This window comes from Chrysochloris asiatica, unplaced genomic scaffold (assembly GCF_000296735.1).
Source record: "Chrysochloris asiatica unplaced genomic scaffold, ChrAsi1.0 scaffold00213, whole genome shotgun sequence".
Lineage (NCBI taxonomy): Eukaryota > Metazoa > Chordata > Mammalia > Afrosoricida > Chrysochloridae > Chrysochloris > Chrysochloris asiatica.
The window spans coordinates 2,421,411-2,440,769 of record NW_006408731.1 but is presented as its reverse complement, the minus strand read 5'-3'; the positions used below and the strand labels follow the sequence as shown (position 1 = coordinate 2,440,769).

The window sequence follows — 19,359 nt, the reverse complement described above, 5'->3', positions numbered from 1 at the left end:
GCTGCATTTAACATTATTTGTTGGGCTTCCTATTTTCCTACTGACCTAGATGTCTTCTATGGAGCCAACTGTACATCCTTACCAGGTACCAAGTAATTCTTTATCCAAGTTAGAAATTTGACCTTTGCTTCTTTTTTGTTTTTAAGACAGTAAACCAAAAGACTGAATGGTTGATTACTTTAGACAAGCAAAAATGAAAATGTTAATTTAATTCAAAATGAAGGTTTTGATTTAGGTCTGAAGTTGTTTATGGAAGGGCTAATCACACCAGAGGGCTCTTGCCGTCTGCTGATTAAAAAATAGTCACGGTGAAGCATAATTTCCACACAAGCAAAGGTTTATTGTAAGAAAGAGGCTTGTAAGTGAAGAGCAGGGCTTAATGCAATGCTTAAGCCGGAATCTCTGAACAGAGGCTTTGTTGTTGTTTTTACGTGCTGTTGAGTCGGTTCCAACCCATAGCGAGCCTGTATAGATAGGGTTTCCAAGGAGCAGATGGTGAGCTTGAACCGCCAACCTTGTAGTTCAAATGGCTTTGCAGTCTGGCACATTAACCCACAGTGCCACACCAGCTGGGGTTTTAAAGGTTTTAGGTAGGAAAAGGCACCATGATTATTCATAGTGGTAGGTGGTGATTTCCAGGAAGTGATCTGTTTAGGAGCAGCCATGCTAATTGGGTGATGTGTAGTATTTCTTCAAGATGAATTCTGTCACAAGGTCATCTGGTAGGGACAGACAATACTTATTCTGAGATGTCTAGCATATATATGGTTTTTCGGTACTTCACTTCAAGCCCCCTTCCAGGGACTGATGTTCTCCTCTGCCCTGAGGGGAAGATCATCCTTTAAAGGTATACCTTAGGGCACTGGGCAAAACCAGTCTAGCCTGTAATGATGGTGGCTGTGTGTTGTCAAGTGGTTTCAAATTCATATTGACCCTGTGCATGATTTCCTAAGGCTGTAAATTTTTATGGAGCAGAACACCTTATCTTTCTGCAGCAAAGTGAATAACTGTTAGATTTGAACTGCAGTTAGGAACCCAACTCACAATCCACTTTGCTACCAGAGCTCTAAAAGATCTTACAAGGAATTAAATATGGAATTTTTATGGTTGGTCTTTCCTAATGGCATGGCCTAGGACGTGACTGCTCAGCTATGAGCCCTGAACATGTCCTTCACGATTGCTCAAGCAAGGAAGGGCAGAGTCCTCAAGATTCCTGAAGACTTTCTTTAGTCAGTAAATGGATCATATTTAATCCTGATTTCTGGACCCTCTTTCAGGACTCTGTCTCAAAATCACCCAATTCAGATATACCAGTACCTCAATTTTTGAAAGGTTTACTACTACTGGATATACTGAATTGGAAACACTAGTGAGGGCTCAACAATCTGTATTATTTACAAACCCACCAGGTGATTCTGATTCATGCTATGTTTTTAAATAACTTTATCTAAATTGCACATACTTAAAAGTGTACAGTTCAATAAATTTTGATATCCTCAAAACCTTCACTATACAATAAGAGACATTTTCATCAGACGCAACATTTTCTCATGCTTTACAACCTGCCCTTCCCTCTTTCCCTGATTTCCCTGACTTGCTTTCTGTTGTGGTAGATTAGCTTCCATGTTGTACTTTTAGAATCACAGTTTGCTTAATCTATATCACCATACTAGGGATGTCCTAAAAATTAGACATATGTGCATCAAAGGATTTCACCAAAAGAGAAAAAGGGAGCCCACAGACTGGAAAAATATTGTTTTGTAATGACATAGCAAACAAGAAAATAGTTTATAAAATATATAGAGAACTACAACACCACAACAAGAAAAAGAAACAATCAAATTTAAAAATGGACACAAAACATAAACAGACACTTTACCAGGGAAGACATTCAGGCAGCCAACAAATATATGAAGAAATATTCACAATCATTAGCCATTAGAGAGATGCAGTCCAACTCATAATCCACTATGCTACCAGGGCACCTCATATGTATATATGATGCTGATACTGTTTTTGATATTGTTAGGCCACACGTATGTCAGTTCGTCATACAGGGTGGCTTGTGTGTTACTTTGATTCTGTAAGCTATGCCACCAGTATTTTAAGTACCAGAAGGGCCACCCATGGTGGATGGTTTTGACTGAGCTTCCATACTAAGAGAGACTAGAGAGACAGATTACTTCAGAATATTTAATCACTGAAAACCTTATAAATAGCACCAGAATATTTTCAGGTAGCACCCAAATGTTTAATATTGAAATATGTGAATAGCAACAGAATATTTTCAGATATAGTGCCAGAAGATGAGCCCCTCAGTTTGGAAGGTGCTCAAAATATGACTGGGGAAGAGCTGCCTCCTCAAAGTAGACTTAACTATGAAGACGCTAATGGAGTAAAGTTTTCTGGACCTTTATTTGCTGATGGGGCACAACTCAAAATGAGGAGAAACAACTGTAAACATCCATTGATAATTGGAACGTGGAATATGCAAAGTATGAATCTAGGATAACTGGAAGTTGACAAAAACAAAATGGAATGCATAAACATCGATATCTTAGGCATTAGTCAGCTGAAATGGACTGGTATTGGCCAGTTTGAGTCTGACAATCACATGGTTTCCTGTACTAGGAATGACAAATTGAAGAGGAATGGTGTTGCATTCATCATCAAAAAGAACATTTCAAGATCTCATTTTGAAGTAATCACTGTCTGTGGTGGTATACTATCCATATGCCTATAAGGAAGACCTGCTAGTGTAGTGGTTACGAATTGGGCTGCTAATCTCACGGTCAGCAGTTTGAAACTACCAGCTGTTATGTGAGAGAAAGATGAGGCTTTCTGCTCCCGTAAAGATTTACAGCCTCAGAAACCCTGTACAGGGTGGCTATGAGTAGGAACTGACCCCACGGTATAGAACAACAACAAAAAGAAGACCAGTCAATACAACTATTATTCAAATTTATGCACCAACCACTAAACCTAGTGATGATGAAACTGAAGAATTCTACCAACTTTTTGAGTCTGAAATTGATCAGACATGCAATCAGGATGTATTGATAATTACTGGCAATTGGAATGCAAAGGCAGGAAATAAAGAAGAAGGAGCAGTCACTGGAAAATATGGCCCTGTTGATAGAAATGATGCTGGGGATCCTATAATAGAATTTTGCAAGACCAAATTTATTGCAAATAACTTTGTTTGTTTGTTTGTTTGTTTAAAAACAACCATGTATTTATTGTTCACCAGAGAGACATGATCAAGGGAGAAGTATCTCCTGAGACAGAAAAGAAGTAGTGAAGGAGGACAGAAAATGCTATGACCCAACAGAGCAGTCAGATGGACTCGGGGCCAATGAGCTTCCAGTGTCACACCTATATGTCTCACATCCACATGATGTGAGATACAATCGTGACAGCACTGAACACAGCATAAAGTGAAGAGCTACAGGATTCTGTTTTACCAACAAAGCATCAATATGTTAAGATACCTTGATCAAGGACACACAGCTAGTAAGGGGAAGACAACATGCAATTCCAGTTCTTCAGTCATTGTAGAGATGATGGCCAGAATTTTATATCCCAAAGACCAAACCAGCACAGGATACATAGAATTTCTGACCCTCAGCCCTACTGACATTTTTGGGCTGGGTGACTCTGCTATGGGAGCAGTTTTTTTTTCTTTTTCTTTTTCTTTTTTTAAAGCTTTTATTGTGAATTGAGTGATAGTCTACATGGCAGAACATTAGCTTTGCATTCAACCAATTGCATCTTGTTTCACTGCAATGATTACAATCCACTCCATGCACCATCTGTTAACAGTATTTGCCTCTATTCCCTCCTTTCTTTGGATGCCACAAAAACATGCAGGAATATATAATCATTTAAACAACCAAAGGGGGCATTTTGCAAACCCATCAGCAGACAACCATCCTCTTTCCATGAGTCTGGAGTCCTCAGATGCATTATCTCTCCATGCCATAATCTCTGTCTCTGTCTCTGGGGTCACTGCTTCTCTGGTTAGGATCAAATTAGACACTGGCTACCTAAAATGACGGGGGTATAAAGGCATGAAGTGTCTGGCTTACAAGTTTACAAGAGGGAGTTTAGTTTCAGAACAAACAGGGGAAGGTAGAATCCCACTGAATAGTTTTCATCTTGTCTAGATGCATCTGGTGAAAGGACATGGGGACAGGATTGTTTTGATTAAATAATGAGTAATAGTTATCATGACTAACTGCAATTGTCACAAGTATAAAGGTAGAAGTTGCATGACAAAAAGGGCGGGTAGTTATCTTACATTCCAGGAACAAAGGACCCGAGGAAAGGACAAGCAAGAGAGAAGAGCATGAGCGGAACATGGGATCCTAATCAGAGAAGCAGCGACACCAGAGACAGAGGCAGAGGTGATGGCATGGAGAGAGAGAGCATCTGAGGACTCTAGACCCATGGAAAAAGAAAAACTGTGTACTGCAAAATGTGCAAATACCTTTTTAAATAACATAAAAGATGGCTACACACATGGATCTCATCAGATGGAATACGCAGGAATCAAATTGACTCCATCTGTGGAAAAGCTCCATAGGCCACAGGCAGACTGTGGAACAGACCATCAATTGTTCATATGCAAGTTCAGACTGGAATTGAAGAAAATGAAAGCAATCCATGAGAGCCAAACTATGATCTTGAACATATCCCACCTGAATTTAGAGATCATCTCAAGAACAGATTTGATGAATTAGACACTAATGACCTAAGATCAGAAGAGTTGTGGCATGATATCAAGAGCATCATAGAGAAAGACAGCAAAGGTCATTAAGAAAAGAAAGAAGAAAAAGACCAAATGGATGTCAGAAGAGACCCTGAAACTCAAGTTGTCATCACTTGATATGATTTTTAAAGAATGTTTATGTGATTGAAACTTATTTTAATAGGAAAGACAGCTCATATAATAAGCGATTTTCCTTAAATATGGATATCTGACTTCCCTAACCCAAATTCCACTGGATACTCCCCTCAGAGCAGATACCGCCATTAAACCAATGAGGTTTCTTAAAGCAGATTTTTATTTCCATAGAAAATTAATCTCTCTTCAACCTCCCTCTCTCCACTGCTTCACTCTTCTCACTCCTCCCCACGCTTCTCTGCTGAGTTGTTTAGGTAGATCCTCTCTTTCTCCATCTGTCTTCCTGGGCTCACGCCCCCGCCACCTACTCGAGATCAAATAACTAACAACAAAACCCTTTAAAACAGGTTGAGGAAGTCAGGTTCAGGTTTTAGGAATGCGTTGTGATTTAGAGACTAAAGTAGAAATTAAGACGGAGAAAAAGAAAACCTGTTGCATTAAATAATCTAGACGAAGGGGACCGAAAAAAAAAAAAAAAAAAGCAGTATCAAAAATCAAACCAAACCTAGCAATACCATAGCAAGGGTGGTGTACAGAAGGAGTTTCCACATCCTTTTTCGTGCCCTTCGCCTGAGACACAAATCTGCAGAAGCGATACCATGTGTAATCGACTAAGCAGTGTCGTTTATGCACTAAGGAGCCTTGGGTTCCCAGATATTCAGGACTACAAGAGGATTCGGACCCGACTCCCTCTTGGTTTGGTACCACTTGTAGTGAGTGCAGACAGAGGTTCCCACGAAGCTCTCGCTGGGCTTTAGATGAACTGGCCTAAAGTTTGTTGGAATTACTGATGCTCTGAGGTGAAGGCTTTCAGGGTTTTTGATTCTCTGGGATGTCCGGAGGTTGGACTCTCACGGCTTTGAATTTTCTTTTAATCTCAGGATTCCCATCAATTTTACGGAGAACATTTTTTGTACACTTTTTAATCTGATTCATACCATGTGATTTTCACCAATACATTAGAAAGCAAACAGCTGTGCAGCAGTAGTCGTGGCCGAGTGGTTAAGGCGATGGACTAGAAATCCATTGGGGTCTCCCCGCGCAGGTTCGAATCCTGCCGACTACGAGTTGTTTTTACAAGAATTTATTTACTTTTTCAATTGATCTAACAATCTGAAGTGGACTACTCAGAAAAAAACCAACTACGAAGGTATCTTGATCAAGCTTGTCTTGCTCCTAGTTTTGCTAATGAGCTTCAGCGTATTGCCAGAAAAAAAGTGTTTTTTTTGTTTGTTTGTTTTTTTAAACTTGTCTTTAAAAGTGCTAGCATGCATAGGTATTCCCTCCACTCGAAAACCCTCCACTCGAAAACTGCGTCTCGGATTTTCGTCCCCACAGAATCGCATCCTTTCTGAGAGAACACTGAGACAAACATGCCACATTTAGCAAGGAAAACCCTATGAAGTTCATGACTCACTGTCTGCTCTAGGGATTGATACCCTTTTTGAATTGAGTGTGAGAACTAAAGCACTACCAAACAAATCAATGTTGCCCCATTGGTTTAGCTCGTCCTGGAATCCAGGATATGGTGGAGAGAAAATGTTTCTTTTTCCTGGTACTTTCTCTGTGGTATAGTGGTGTATATCTTTGATTGTTGTCTGGGATACCAGGACTCAAATTTCAGATGGGATGACATTGAATTCTTTGACTCTGACAAAGTACCAGAACCAAACTTGTTCGAATTTTGGTAAATAATCAAAGGTTCCTAGCCACCAAACAAATGCTGAATGAGAAAAAAAAAAAAAAAAGACTTCAAAAACAATAGGAAAGTTTACAGACTTTTTGTTGTTGTTGCTAAGTTGTTATTAACTGTCATCAAGTCAGTTCTGACTTGTAGCACCATGTCTAGGGTTTCCAAAGAGCTGCTGGAGAATTTGAACTACTGACTTTTCGGTCCAGTACCTTATCCCACAGTGCCATATCTCCTTCTCAGCTTGGGAACTAATTTGAAGCAGTAGTCAGTGTTTTCAGCTTGGGATCCTGGTCCCTGTCTTTAGAGAAAGCCAAGTAGACCTTATTCACAAATTATTGTGGTTGTTCTAATTATTGAGTGGCTCCCTCAAGGACTGAAGCAAATCTCTTGTCTCTGTTTCAACAATCTCAAAACTCATGCTAGATGACAGGCAAGCATTACCTGCAATGTTGTAAGGCCAACACTGTACTTGCCTGAGCAAAAGAAAAAAAAAAAAGTGCAATAGAGGTGTACAATACAAGGCCCAAGATCAAGGAGGAAAAGCCAGAGAGATTTTCTTTGTGGAACTGGAACATTAAAAACCACTCATGTAAAAATGGAATCTAGAAAGCAATACATATGTCCAGAGCAAGACAAATGCTCAGGGAAAAAAAAGTACTAAATTTTCATTTCAGGGTGATTTTCTAGGCTTAGTGTAAGCCTGGCAAAGTATTAAAGAAGTACCCAAATTCTGAATCAATCTCAAAGACTGACAGAGAGGTTGCTCTTTTTACTCTATTATTTTTCTTTTGTATGCTTGATTTTGTTTGTAACTCTTGGCATCAAGGAAATCTCTGTAAGAACACAGCAATACAAGCCTAAGAAATAGACTTCAGTGTCAACACTTATCAAGTAATTCAGACTTTGTAAAAATAGTTTGTAAAAGTTACTAAACAAGTACACTAAACCAGTTGACCTTCAAAACCAAAATGAAACAAAAGCATCAAATCCTGAGGAAAGTGGAGAAATTGATTTCCAGAGTTACTATACTGTAATATCCAAATGTCTCATTTTCAACAAAAAGTATTAAGGCATATAGAGAAAGAGGAAAAGATGCTCATTCAAAGGAACAAAATAAAGTGACAGAAACTATACCTGAGATAGTACAGACATTTGACATGCTCTGCAAAAAACTATGAAACAATTATCTTAAGTGTACTAAAAGAGCTAATGGAAAACAGGTTAAAAATCTAAAGGAAATCAGAAAAATAATACATGGACAAAATGAGAATATAATTAAAGAAACAGAAACATTTTAAAGGAGTCAAGCAGAAACTCTGGTGCTTAAAAATACAGCAACTGAAATGCAAATTTCACTAAAAGGGGCTCAATGGCAGATTTTTAACTAGCAGAAGAAAGAAACAGTGAGCTTGAAGATTTGTTGTTGTTGTTAAGTGCTGTTGTGTTGGTTCCAACTCACAAGTGACTCTGTTTGGGTTTCCAAGGAGCAACTAGTGGGTTCAAACTGCCAACCTTGTGGTTAGCAATTCAGTGCTTATTTTACAGCCCTACACCAGGAGCTGAAGATTATTGTTGTTGTTAGATGCCATCCAGTGGGTACTGACTCATAGTGACCCTACGCACAGCAGAACAAAACACTGCCCTATCCTAGGCCAACATTACCACTGTTGCCACAATAGAGCCCATTGATGCTGCCATTTGGCCAATTCAACTCGCTGGGGTCTTCCTTTTTTTCTCTGACCCTCCACCTTACCAAACATGATATCCTTCTCCAGCGACTGACTGGTCCCTCCTGACAATATGTCCCAAGTATGAGAGATGAAGTTTGACCATCCTGACCTCCAAGGAGCACTCTGGCTGCACTTTTTTCAAAACAGATCTATTGGTTCTTTTGGCAGACCATGGCACTTTCAACAGTCTCCTCCAACACCATTACTCAAAAGCATCAATTCTTCTACAGCCTTCCTTATTCATTGTCCAACTTTCGCATACATATGAGGTTATTGAAAATACCATGGCTTGGGTCAGGCGCACCTTAATCTTCAAGCTGACATCTTTGCTCTTCAACACTTTAAAAAGGTCTTGTGTAGCTGATTTGCCTAATGTAATAGATCGTTTGATTTCTTGACAGCTGTTTCCACAAGTGTTGATAATTGAACCAAAAAGATTGAAATCCTTGACAACTTCAATCTTTTCCACATTGATACGAATGCTGTTTATTGGCCCAGTGGTGAGGATTTTTATTTTCTTTACTTTGAGATGCAATCCATACTGAAGGCTTTGCTCTTTAATCTTCATCAGTAAATACTTTAAGTCCTCTTCACTTTCAGCAAGCAAGGTTGTATCATCTGCATATTGCAAGTTGTTAATAAGTCTTCCTCCAATCTTGATGCCATGTTTTTCTTCATATAAACCAGCTTCTAGAATTATTTGCTCAGCATACAGGTTGAATAAATATGGTGAAAGAATACAATCTTGTCACACAACTTTCTTAATTTTAAACCATTCAGTGTTCCCATGTTCTGTTTGAACAACTGCCTCTTGGTCCAGGTTCAGATTCCTCATGAGCACAATTAAGTGTTCCAGAATACTCATACTTCACAATGTTGTTCCATAGCTTGTCATGATCCACACAATCGAAAGTCTTTGTATAGTCAATAAAGCACAGGTAAACATCTTTCTGATATTCTCTGCTTTTAGCCAAGATCCCTCGGACATCAGCAATGATATCTCTCGTTCTACAGCCTCTTCTGAACCCAGCTTGAACCTCTGGAATTTCTCTGTCAATGTATGCTTGTAGCCGTTTCTGTTTTACCTTTAGTAAAACTTTACTCGCATGGGATCTCAAAGCTACTGTCTGATGATTTCTGCATTCCGTTGGGTCACCTCTCTTTGGAATGGGCACAAAGATAAGACCATTGAAATGATACAGACTGAGGAACAGAAAGAAAAAATACAGAATAATATATAGAACCTGAGGGATCAAGTCACCATTTGTCTGTTAGTGTGTCATATTTTGGTGGCTGTGTGTTGCTATGATGCTGGAATCTATGCCACCAGTATTTTAAACACTATCAGGGTCAGCCATGGTGGGCATGTTTCAGTGGAACTTCTAGACAAAGACAGAGCAGGAAGAAGGAGAGTTTGACCACTTCTGCATGGTTAGCCACCCAAAACTTATGAACAGCAGCAGAACATTGTCAGATATAATGCCAGAAAATTAATCTGTCATGTTGGAAGGCACTCAAAATAAGACTGGGGAAGAGCTGCCCCATCAAAGTAGAGTTGACTTTAAGGAGGTAGATGGAGTAAAGCTTTAAGGACTTTCATTTGTTGATGGGAACAACTCAAAATGAGAAGAAAAAAAGAGCAATGGAAAACATCACTAAAAATTAGAACATGGAATGTATGAAATATTAAAGCTAGGAAAACTGGAAGTTTTCTAAAATGAAATGGAATAAATAATGATAGATATCCAAGGCATTAGTGAGCTGTAATAGATTGGTACTGGATGAGACAATCATGGTTACCATGACTGGAATAACTAATTGAAGCGGAATGGTATCATATTCATTATCAAAAAGAACATTTCAAAATCTATCTTGAAGTGCAATGCTCTCTGTAATTGGATAATATGCATAGCCCTACAAGGAAGAACTGTTAATATCACTATGATTCGGATTTATTCACCAACCACTAAAGCCAAAGATGATGAAATTTAAGAATCATACCAACTTCTTCAGACTGATATTGATCAAACAATCAATCAAGATGCATTGATAATCACTGATGATTGGGATGAGAAAGTTGGAAACAAAGAGGAAAGATCAGTAGTTGGAATATATGGCCTTGGTGGTGGAAACGATGCAGGAGATCACATGATAAAATTTTGAAAGACCACCGACTTATTTATTGCAAATACCTTTTTCAACAACACAAATAGTAACTATGCATGTGGATCTCACCAAATGGAACATACAAAATCAAATTTACTACAACTGTGGGAACAGACATTGGAAAAGCTCAATATCAGCCCAAAGTTAAGGGCCAACTGTGGAACAGTTTGCTTTCTATCAATTGTTTCTATGCAAGTTCAAGCTGAAGCTGAAGAAAACAAAAACAAGTCCACAAGTGGGAGCATACGCAAACATAGATAGATCTTTGAAAGAGATAGAGAGAGAAAAAAATTTAATTAAAAAAAAAAAATCCACCAGAGCCAAAATATGACCTTGAGTCCAAGCTGAATTTAGAAACCATCTCAAGACAGATTTGATGCATTAGACACTAATGACTGAAAACCAGACGAGTTGTGGGATGACATCAAGAATGTCATAGAGGAAGAAAGCAAAAGGTCATTAAAAAGACAGGAAAGAAAGAAAAAAACCAAATGGATATCAGGGGAGACTCTAAAACTTGTTCTTGAACATAGAGAAGCTAAAGTGGCTGGAAGAAATGATGAGATAAAAGAGCTGAACAGAAATTTTCAAAGGGCAGCTCAAGAAGACAAAGTAAAGTACAACCAGAATGCTTCTTGGAAGTCCTTTAAAAAGTATTCTAGAGCAAAGATGTCAGTTTGAGGACTAAGGTGCACCTTAGCTGAGCCATGGTATTTTCAATTGCTTCATATGCATGTGAAAGTTGAACAATGAATAAGGAAAACCATCGAATGTGATGTGTTTGAATTATGGTGTTGGGGAAGAATACAAATTTTTCTAGCAAAGCAAATCAGTGTTGGAAGAAGTACAATCAGAATGCACCAAGATGGTGAGACTTCTGCTCTCATACTTCAGACATATTATCAGGAGGGACCAGTCCCTGAAGAAGGACATCATGTTTGGTAATATGGAGGGTGAGCAAAAAAGAGGAAAACACCTAAAGAGATGGATTGGCACAGTGGCAGCAGCAATAGGCTCAAGCTTAACAATGATTGTGAGACTGGTGTAGGACAGAGCAGTGTTTCTCATTCTGTTGTGCATACGGTCACTATGAGTCAGAATCGATTTGACAGCACCTTACAACACATGAATGTCAAGAACTATTGGATGGCAGGTTGTTCAAATCAATGGGAATTGGAGGTTAAGGACCCTACCTCAGAGTAAGCAAAATTTGATTACAGTTATGGAAACCATATATTGTTAAGGGCCATTGAGTCAATTCTGACTCATAGTGACACTGTATAGGGTTTCCGAGGCTGTAAATCTTTGCGGGAGTAGAAAGCATCATCTTTCTTCCAAGGAGTGACTGGTGGGCTGGAACCGTTGAACTACTTGTGGTTCACAGTCCAGTGCTTATCCTACCTACAAAAACACCCAAGCTTGGTCCCTGGAGTCCGTAGGCACTCTCACAATGTTAACTGAATTGAAATTTGTTGGAAATGTTGATATGCATCCAGTGAGACTGATTCCAGTTGGTTGCCAAAGCTGGTTTTGGTTGCTGTAGTTTAAAACCAAGCCCTCATTTTATTATTTAATTTTAATGCTTTTATTGTGAATTGAGTGAAAGTTTACAGGACAGGTCATCAGTTTTACATTCAACAAATCATACATCTTGTTTCATTACAATGATTATAATCTCCTCCATGTACCAGTAGTTAACAGTATTTCTATCTATTCATTTTAGCTCTTTTAAAAAAAAAGTTTTTATTTTAACACTCAGACATATATAATAATTTAAACCACCAAATGGTTCATTCTGCAAGTCTGCCTCCTGGCTGCCAGCTCTCCATCCCTCTCTTCCCCTGAATCTAGAGTCCTCAGCTGCTCCCTCTCACCATGTCTCCATCTCTGCCTCCATCTCTGGTGTGTCTGCTTCTGTAGGTAGGGTCCTGCATTCCGCTTGTGCTCTTCTTCCTCGATGGTCCTAGGGTGCTCTGTTTCCAAGCCCTCATTTTACCTGAACTTTTGGCATGAGTTCACCTGCAAGGTCGACTTTCTTATACACAAAATCAATTTCTTATCCTAGTTTGTAACACTTAAGATTGTAACTTGAAAAGCAGGTGTGCAAGTAGTCATGACCAAGTGGTTAAAGCAGGTGTGCAAGTAGTCGTGGCCGAGTGGTTAAGGCGATGGACTAGAAATCCATTGGGGTTTCCCCGCGCAGGTTCGAATCCTGCCGACTACGGGCTTCTTTTCCTGAAACTCCAGGAAATCCGGAGTTGTCTAACCGAGATAAAAAGTAGTAAAACCAAGCCTTAGCTCCCGGATTTTCACCTAGGTCGAAGAAGTTATTGCTTCGCGGCTTTTATTAAAATTGGTAAGTTCCGTCGAGCCGGTTCCGACTCCTAGCGACCCTATATAAGGGTTCCAAGGAGCGGCTGGTGGGTTTGAATTGCCGACCTTGTGGTTCTCAGTTCAGTGCTGATCCTACAGCACCACACTACAAGCACTTATGAAAACTACAGTGATCTTAATAAGTAAAACCCTCCTCGGAAATCCTGTACTAGGTCACTATGGGTCAGAACCGACTCGATGACACTTAACAACAACCCTTTTCTCGTCAGCGGGTGTCGGTACAGTTCTCCCTAACACCGCTCATTTCCCTTGCCAAATTCAAGGGCAAGTCTTTAATAGTGTTTTCTTCCCCCACCAAACTGCTCTCTATTTAGAAATCGCAATCTTCGATCAATTAGGAGAGAGATTAGTGAATGGTTTAACTGCTCTGGTCGTCCGATTTCGAAGCCGTATCTGTGACTTTTAAAACTAAAGCGAGAAACAGAAAAAAGAAGAAAACAAACAAAAATCATCTGCAATTCGGACTCAAGATAAGTTCCGTTCCGCCAAGCTTGTCTCCTGAGGCACCTCAGGATGCGCGCAACTACAAACCTTCAGGTAAGCAGTTCAGCGTTTAGCCATTAGCACCACTGGAGAAGGGTATCATGTTTGGTAAGGTGGAGGGTCAGAGAAAAAGAGGAAAACCCGCAGCGAGATGGATTGGCCAAGTGGCAGCATCAATGGGCTCAAGCGGGACAACAATAGTGAGGTTGGCCCAGGATCGGGATGTGCTTTGTTCTACTGTGCATAATACGGTCGCTATGAATCGGCACCGACTGGATGGCATCTAACATTTGACCACTCATTTCTGTACTTCCTGATTAATAGTGGAGTCCTGGTGGAGGATAAGCATTAGACTGCTAGCCGCAAGGTCGGCAGTCCAAACCCACGAGCCGCTCCTCGGTCAGAACCGACTAGTTGGCACTTGGCAACAACAAATACAGGTGAGTTGTAATCGGCTGGATGGCAACTGGTTATATCCTTGCCCATCACCCAGGGTACCAGCGTAACCTCAATTGAGAGATAAGATATTTCTCGTTTTGTATTTCATCGTGCATTTTAGAATTCCTGACAATCACATTATCACTGTTCATTTAATCAAATACTAGATTCCTTCTTCCTTTTACATGAAAGCTACAAAAAAATCACTGGAGTCAGTAAGCTAAGCAGAGCGGCGCCTGAAAATGCGTCACATTCCGCAGCCCTCTGGCTCCAGCTCCACCATGGCCACTGCTGAGCTGTGGGGTGAGGGGGGCCTGCCCTTCCTCTGTCAGTCGATCTCCAGAGCAGCTCTCACCGGATCCCCTCTGTATTGTTTTGGTCATAAAATGTTTCAACACAATTCTAAACTGTCCTCCTTTAAGGCCAAAGGGAGAATCTACGTTGGAATGACACAGAATTTTTTATACTCACTGAGAGTAAATAAGAATATGGTTTTTGGACATCAGCCTTCTATTTGCATGCAGAAAGAGGAGCTGGGACAGTATGCCAAGAAAATAAAAAAGGCTTATGCAGGACCTTAGATAGTCTCATGGGGCATCTCAGTCAACTGAGTAGTAGTGAGTAGTATTTGGGGTTTTAAAAAAAGCTTGCCAGCCAGCATCTAAGGTACAATTATTGGGAAAAGAGAAAAGAAGGAAACCAAAGACTCAAAGAAGAAAGTGGTTTACAGGGTAAACAAGTCTACATCAACTATAGCCTCATCTACCCTGAGATCACAGGGCCTAATTAGATGGACCCTGATAAACTGGGAGAAAATGTAGAACCAAACTTCAAACTACTAAAGCCAAAAAGAAAGAAAGACCTAATGGACTGGTTGAGACTGGAGGACCCCCAAAAGTAACCCCTGAGGACACCTTGTAGCTAAATAACAGATTGGTTCAAAATAATGAAGATCACCTATAAGAGCTATGCTTTTTTAAAAAATCACCTGCATATGATCAAACTGCCGACGATTACTTTAAAACAAAGATGAACCTGTAAGGGGCAGAGAAACTAGATTAATGAAAATATAACAACCAGAATGGAAATAATGACAAATGCTTATATATTGTGAAGAAGGTAACCAATGTCACCAGACAATTTGTGTAGAAATTATTGAATGGGAACCTAAACTGTTGTGTAAATCTTCACTAAAAACACAACAAAATGTTATTTAAAAAAATAACAAAATGTTGTTTTAAAAAAATAACCTGCAAGCCTATGCATGTGTTCAAGTCGTACACCATTCTAGACATCAAACCCCCTGGGATGATGGCCAAACCAACATGGCCCAGTTTGGAGTTTATGCGTGTTATGTTTAACTGCATCTGCTAACCTTGGCAACTCCAAATTGACTACAGATCAAATGTGTGGAAGAGGATGACCAAGTGATCACAGGCTTGCTAGACTATATCATCATCATATTCTAGGAGCATGTGAGGAATGCCAACACTGGTACTTTCAATAAGATCTGAAGGTCCTAGCAACGTGTTTGTGAATGTATGATTGATGGTAATGAATTAAAAACCCAAGCTTTTGGGGGGAAACAACAACAAGCTGTTATAAAGCTGTAGCAATCAAGACAGTGTTACTCAGACACGGACTGAGTAAAGCTGTGTGACTGCCAGCAGGAGGCTAACTTTCAGAATATGCTCTCAGGACATTTAAATTAAGATATACTTTTTGTTTTGTTTGTGTACATCAAATAGTTTCACTGTTATTAATACTGAGATCCCTAGAATAGATAGTAATAATGAAAGAATCACAACCCACCAGAAAAGGATGGAGTTTGACTTTGATACCTTGGAATGAATCCAAGTTGGCTCATACTTAATAACTGAGGAAGAAATTTGCCTTCCTCAATCATGCTTAATGTTAAGTGATGCTCATATACTTCATCATTCTCAAGTGTAAGATTCATTCTTCAATGTTTTAGACACAAACATTTCCTAGATGGCAGGCGAAAGTTGCTTTACAAAGGGTATCATTGTTAAAAGTTGTCAAGTCAATTCCAACTCATAGTGACTCTGTATAGGGTTTTTGAGGAGTGGCTGGTGGGTTTGAACTACCGACCTTGCGGTTCAAAGCTATGAGGAACATGAAAACTGTAGATGCAAAGATTACAGCCAGAACTAGTCTGGGTTTGCTTGGGTAAACTTTGTCTTCCAATATTGTAGAGGGTAGCATTCAAACCTGAGTAGAGAACTCCCAAGAGATTTCAAATCAGTTACCTTAACTTCTGGTCCACAATTACAAGTGCACAGGTTCTATTGAAGTCTTTCAAGGTATAATAAGCAGTATCCCACTCTCAGTTAGTGAAGGTAATATAATATTGAAAGACATTTTTTGTGTGTGGTTAATAGGTCTGGCATCAGAGAATTTCTGTATCAAAGGATCTTACCTCCTGGTTGAAAGAAGTCATCCATAGTAGATTAAGAGTGAAAGGAAGAAGGTGGAATTCAAAGGATTCCACACCAAGAGTTTAGAATCTCCTCTGCCCAGAACTTCCCTGCTCTCTAGTAGTCCCCGTTGACACACCATTCACAGGTATTCTCAGAAGTGTCAAAAGGGAGTTTGGAATTGATGATGGCTGTTTTCCTTTCAGACCTGAAAATGATAGTGGAACAGAAAACAGGCTGAAAGAAATTTGTGGTAATCAGAAACCTTGAAGTTATGTGTGTTCATTTTCAGCATTGAATACTACATCAGGAAAATCTTTGATGACTCTAAACTTGTCCTAAACCCAGTCAGAGTGTGATGCAAGGTGAGAGCAGGAGAAAAATTCCATCCCTCAGAACAAAACGCGGTCCTCTCAGTCTTCTTCAGTGAAGGAAGCACACAGGCCCAGAAGAACAGGTTTTCCATGTTTTTCCAGCTTGAAGACATTTTCTGTCTCTCCCAACAAGCAAGAACATGTGAATGACAGCTTAAATTTAGCTATATTAGTAGGATTGTTTCCAGGCTTAGTCAGGCATTTAATAAGACCAAGTTCTTTTTCATCAGGAATTTCAGCAACTATAGCATCAAATTCTGGGAAATGAAGTGCTTCTCCAAAGCATCAAGTAGATTCAAACAGCTTTTCAGGTACAAACAAGAGAGTTCCTTACATATCTGAGGTCCTCAAACTCACTTTTGTAGTTAAAGCTCTCCCACTCTGTTTCAATTCTGGGTAGGCAAAAAAAAAAAAAAGATTATTGAATGTGTTCCTCAAAAGATATGTCAAAGTCCTAACCCTCAGTACTTGTGAAAGTGTCTTTCTTTGGAAATAGTGTGTTTTCAGTTGTAATCAAGGTAAGATGAGGTCCTGCTGAATTAGGGTGGGGAGATGTGGAGGCACACACAAGGAAGGTCATGTGAGGACACAGAATGAATGAGCCAGCTACAAGCCAAGAAGCCAGGAGAGGCATGAAGCAGACTCTTCCTTAGAGACCCCAGAAGGAACTAACCTTCCTAGTATCTTAATGTTGGACTTCTGACTTCCAGAACTGTGAGGGAATACATTTTTGGTTTTGTTTGTTTGTTTTCAAGGTTTTTATTGTGGATTGAGTGAAAGTTTACAGGGCAGATCATCAAATCATATACCTTGTTTCATTACAGTGATTATAATCCCCTCCTCATACCAACAGTTAACAGTATTTCTTTCTATTCACTTTAGCTCTTTTTTTTTTTTTTTTTAAACACTCCGGTATATATAATAATTTATACCACCAAGGGGCACCTTCTGCAAGTCTGCCTCCTGGCCACCAGCTCTTAGTCCCTTTCTTGCCATGAATCTAGAGTCCTCTGCTGCTCCCTTTCTCCATGTCCCCATCTCTGCCTCAATCTCTGGTCTTGTTGCTTCTCTGGATAAGGTCCTGTGTTCCACTGTGCTCCCTTGATGGTCCTAGTATCCTTTGTTTCTGGACTATAAAATAAACTACTCCCCCATTTTTGTTGCAAAACTTCTACTTTACAATTGTGACAGTCGCTATTAGTCATGACAGCTATTACTCAATATTGAATCATAAGAATCTTATCCCCATCTCTTTTAACCAGACCCATCTAGACAAGATGAAACCTTTTCAGTGGCGACTTTTTCTTCCCCCACACACTCTTAATCTAAACTCCCTCTTGAAACCTTGTAAGCCAGTCACTTCATGCCTCCATCTCACCCTCATTTTAGGTATCCAATATCTAAGTTGCCCATTCCTATCTACCCTGTGTACAGAGGGGATAGCATTGATACTTGATGTGAATACTCTTTCCCTCTCTTTTGGTATTTAGAGTCACTACCTCCATGAGTATAGGTCAAGTTCATCAAATTGTAGCAATTTACCCTCATTTCCTTTATCAAAAATTGTTTTGTTCTTTTTTTAAAATCTTCCTCTAGTCAAGTTCTGATTATCAAGCCATCGAGGCTAGGTCAAATGGGTACTATCTGCAAATTTGGGTGTTCTTGTGCGTCTCCCCTCACTTCATATCAGCTGGATGCTTCACTCTCAGCTCTAGGCCTCTGTGGCTATGTCCTTGTTCATGAGCTCAGGTGTCCCAGGTCTCAACACACTTCAGACCAAACAGCTCTTCCTCTTCTCTCTCTCATCTCCAGGTCAATGGGAGTCTATGGAATATGGTTAAACTCAGTCCATTTCTTCATTTCTGCCTTTTCTCCCTCTTCCACTCACCAATATACCAATGTTGTCATCAGCAAGTTTATATTCCTGCTCATGTCTCCCCTTTGAGTTTCCGTCTTGGAGGCGGATTTGTCCTGAAGGAACTTGATTGCTTGCCTTGATGGCTTCCTGGGGAACAACTTGCTTATTCTTGTAGTAGCCAGTCATACTGCCATTTTTGTTTTGGGGTTTTCCTGATGATCTTTCTTTGACGATGTATCTTTTGTCACTCTAGCTGTTCCAGACTGGTCTGCTTATCCTTTCTACTGGGAATGTCCTACCTCAGAAGGTTCTGGATGGGGCTCAGGATTCCACTGAAGGTCCTATGCACTTCAAAGGATCTGCAAGAGGACAATTTCACTGGGCAAGTTCTAGAACCCCTTTTAGGTATTCAAAATACCTAAAAGTTTGCCTCCCTCCACCTTCCTCTAGCTCCCCTCTCCCCAACCCCACCAGTAACCAACAAAGAAAAAAGATTTTTTTCCCCTTTTAGTTTACAATAATGGTCTTATTCAATATTTGTCCTTTTGTGATTTACTAATTTCATTTGGCATAATGTCCTCAAGGTTATACGGTGGCTTGCAGCTTCCTTGTTATTCTTCAAGGTAGCATGATATTCCATTGTATGTATGTACCAAAGTTTGTTTATCCAATTTGTGCTGTTTTAAGTCACCAAGTTTATAATAATTTGTCTTAGGCTGGATTCCCTAGAGAAGCAAAACTAGTGAAGCTTATATATACATATATATGTTGTTGGTGTTGTTGTTAAGTGCTGTCGAATCAGTTCCAACACATAGCGACACTGTATAGGGCTTCTGAGGAGTGGCTGGTGAGCTTGAACCACCAATCTTGTGGGTCAAA

General features: G+C 39.8%; 2 non-coding genes across 2 annotated transcripts; both read left to right on the top strand.

Annotated features, from left to right (window-relative positions):
- The first annotated feature begins 5,890 nt into the window (after positions 1-5,890).
- Positions 5,891-5,972, top strand: TRNAS-AGA. Its single transcript has one exon. It is a non-coding gene; the product is annotated as a tRNA-Ser (tRNA).
- Positions 5,973-12,637: 6,665 nt separating this feature from the next.
- Positions 12,638-12,719, top strand: TRNAS-AGA. The gene has a single exon. It is a non-coding gene; the product is annotated as a tRNA-Ser (tRNA).
- Positions 12,720-19,359: the final 6,640 nt, after the last annotated feature.